A 3947-nucleotide genomic window follows, 5' to 3' on the forward strand; every position below is an offset into this window, starting at 1 on the left:
GAAAGGAAAGGAAAGGAAAGGAAAGGAAAGGAAAGGAAAGGAAAGGACCCATCAATAGCATAGGCACTGAAAACAACAATTAATAAATGGGACCTCAGGAAACCAAAAAGCTTCTATAAGGCAAAGGACACCATCACTTGGACAAAGCAACAGTCTACAGAGTAGGAAAAGATCTTACCAGTTCTACATCTAATAGTGAGCTAGTATCCAAAATATATCAAGAACTCAGGAAACTAGCTGTGAAAAAAAAAAAAAAAAAAGAAAACAATAATCCAATTTAAAAATGGGTTACAAATCTAAACAGGGGATTCTAAATGGAGGAAACTCAAATGGCCAAAACATGCTTTAAAATAGTCAACGCCCTTAGCCTCCAGGGAAATGCAAATCAAAATTACTTTGAGACCCCCATCTTGTACTTATAACTAAAAACACAATAATATAAAAAAAAGTACAATAGCTAAAATCAATAATACAAGTGACAGCTCATGCTGGAGAGCATGTGGAGCAATAAAAACACTTCTTTGCTGGGTGGGGGGAGGGGAGTGCAATCTTGTACAGCCACTATGGAAATCAGTGTGGCAGTTCTTTAAATTGATCAGAATCAAACTACTTCAAGATCCACTCATACCACTCAAGGGCATATAGACAAACCACACTCCAATCTACCCAAGGACCCTTGCTCAAACACGATGATTGCAGCTTTATTAATAATACCCAGAAATTGGAATCAACCTAGATTGCCCTCAACAAAAGAATAAAGAAAATATAGTACATTTACATAAGAGATTATTAAGAAAAAAAAAGAACATAATAGTTCAGGTCTCCAGAGCCACCTACTCCTCTGTGACTGTCACTATAGCCCATTTCAGATTTGAAGCACAAGTAGTTATGGAGGTTCTTGGAGAAGTCCAAGGTGCTGGACACTGTGACATAAGGGTTGGTAACCTTATATGAAGAACCACAGAAGCCAACCAGTGCTCTGGATTTTTTAAAGCATCATTTAGGAGTTGCTACCATGGAAAACCCATAAATAGAGCTGCTTTGTTTAGAATTGGCAGAAAGGAAAGAGAAACAATGCTACTATAGACTAAAATAAGAAACTGAAAGCAAAGTTCACTCATTATGAGCCACCTCAGGAGGAAAAGGTGGCTGATAGTGTCCTTCTCAGGTGAAAACACTGAAAAAATGGTTTTGTATCACTTGAATAGCTTATATGGTATCTAATCATATCTGAAGAGATACTATATACTTTTAATATGTTAAATTCACTCATTACATTGGATCATGTCTGCAGAGTCAACAATGCTTCTAAGGCTGTCTGTCACCACTGCCCATTACAATGCCACCGACTTTACTAAAAATAAATAAAAAAGAATACAAATTGCTAAGACTCAAGGAAATTTTTAAGGAAGGGTGATCACAATTATGGCAGGTAAGAAGAAAAGCAAAAATCTATCAACTTACAAAACAAAGAATATTAACAAATGATCAAATGGTCCATTTCCAGAGAACTATAAAATCAACAAGAATACATTTCACAAAAGTTTCCAAATACATAAAACAAGCAATGACAGAAGTGTAGGATGCAGAAAGACAGTGATACAGGTAAGCTTTCATGTCTACCATTGATAAGGATGACTGTGCACAACACAGAAAAACAGGAATGACTAGCAGGCCTCCAGAAAACCATCCACACAACAGCAGGAGACACAGAATCTTCTCAAATTTCATGCAGCATGGTACCCTGTGTCTTTATCAGAACAAGTCAGGAAGACCAGGTGGTGTAAACCTTTTATTCCAGCTCTGGAGAGGCTGAGGAAGAGAGATATCTGGGTTCAGGGGAAACCTTATGTACAGAGCCCCAGAACTGGCAGGAATACATAGACAAAGTGTCTCAAAAAACAGCCGTAACAGCAAGAAAAAGTCTTCAAACCTAGTAAAGACCTGAGTTTAGAAAAGTTTGTCTTTAAGAACCTTGAATGCTGGCATCAATAGACAGGAGAAAATATAAAAGAAATGAATACTGAGTCACTGCTAGCATTTCCTCATTCAATCATGTGAAGAAATATAAAAGGATAATTTTAAGATTCAACATACCAAATCTTATAGACATTTTGAAATATAAATAGAGAAATTCTTTCAAGCACATTCATGAAATGACAAACCAAGAAGAATTTTAAAAAATATAAGAGAAGGATCAAAATCAAGGGTGATTTCACAATATATTAAAATTATAGCACTGCAAAATATTGACAGTTGACAAGACAGATGATAGCAGGTATCGATGGAATGTAATATCGACAGTTTAATACTCTGTAGAGATATTAATCAAATCTTATCAAAATCCTGCAGGAATTATTTTAGGAAATGGAGAAATTAACCATAAAAGACAAGAGAACTTAAAGGAAATGCAAAATGCTTCAAAACTGTAAAAGCAAGAAAAACTAGGAGGCATCCATTGTTCTGACAAACATTATAATTATAATAATGAAAATATTTAATATTGATAAAAAGATATGATCAGTGATATGAATGGAAGGGGGTCGGTGTCCATCACACACAAACAAAATTGAATTATGTTTGCCTTGGTGTATTCATTCTCACACAGAGAGTCTTCTAATACCTACAGTGGGAATACTCAGATGTTATTGTCTGTGAAATTGTCCAGAAATACTTGGAATGAAATAGAATCTGGCAAAACCAATCTCATGTTCTCTTTCTACTGGGACTTGTGCCTTTCCCCAGCCCTTCCTCCATCCCTCTAACATTCCGGGGTCCTCTGCTACAGTCTCCTCTCTTCACTATCCAGGGCTCTTAGTTCAGACTCACAGGTGAGCAGGACTGACTGAGGAGTGGGCCCCTGCATATGGGAGTCTTCAGAAAGCACCCAGAACTTTTCATGGAACAAAAATGCCTCCAAAAGGATAAACATGAGGGAGAACAAAAATATCAGAAATAAAAATGTGTCTTTTACTGTAAAGATTTGACTGTATTCTGTAAGATGTGAGACTCATTCACATACAGCTCAGACATATACGGAGAAATTTTCCCAGGAATCCTAAGAGCTGGGGAGATTGCAAGAAAATTGTCACCCCAGAAACCAGACTGCTGTGCTTGTTGAAAAGGAGGTCTCTGAAAAAAGGACTGTCAGTAGGGTATAGGCATTCCCACTCCTCCTACAAGAAGTCTGCAGTCACACTACGGAATGATAACAAACCCTAAAATAAAAAAACAACAGCTTGGCCACATATGTAAGGGCAGAGTGTTTTTCTTCAACCAAGGAGACAATTTTCTGATAAAGGGGATGATAATTATTCAAAAGGTGCTTTCTAAAACTTTATAGTGGATTTTGTAAGTATAAAAATAGTGTGATCTAATACACTCACATAGTAATACTGGTGTTGCCTGAACCTAAAGAATAGCATAAGAGCTCAGCATATGAAGACATTTCTTAGTGTTTCACTTACATCCTAAACTGCATAAAACCCAGATGAAAAATTTATGGACACTAAAAAGTCTGCTTCATAAATATTAATGCTTACAATCATAACTATAGCCATAGATAATGTATATTCTGTGGTTTAAAAAATCTGCACTGGTTCTTCATACGGGTACTATATATACAAAGCTCTACGAAGCAGGGTAAAAGGCATTATCTTGAATAAGCAAGTAGTAAAACACAGGAGTCAGCATGAATAAATTTACATTCCGTAAGCTTTGTAATTGACACAATCGCAAACAGCAGAAATGTGACTACTCTACCATTTTTTAATGAGTTATTTTATGACTGAATATTCTGGTAACTATAGGATAAAGGAAAAAAATCAAGATAAACCCTCAGTTCACAGGATCGCAACTTCCGGACATCGGTAAGATATCCACAACAGAATTGTGAGAGCCGCCTCCTAAGAGCAGCTGCGGAAAACACCCCCTGCTCCGCTCCCGCC

Source organism: Grammomys surdaster, unplaced genomic scaffold (genome assembly GCF_004785775.1).
Source record: "Grammomys surdaster isolate TR1022 unplaced genomic scaffold, NIH_TR_1.0 572, whole genome shotgun sequence".
In the NCBI taxonomy this organism is placed as follows: domain Eukaryota; kingdom Metazoa; phylum Chordata; class Mammalia; order Rodentia; family Muridae; genus Grammomys; species Grammomys surdaster.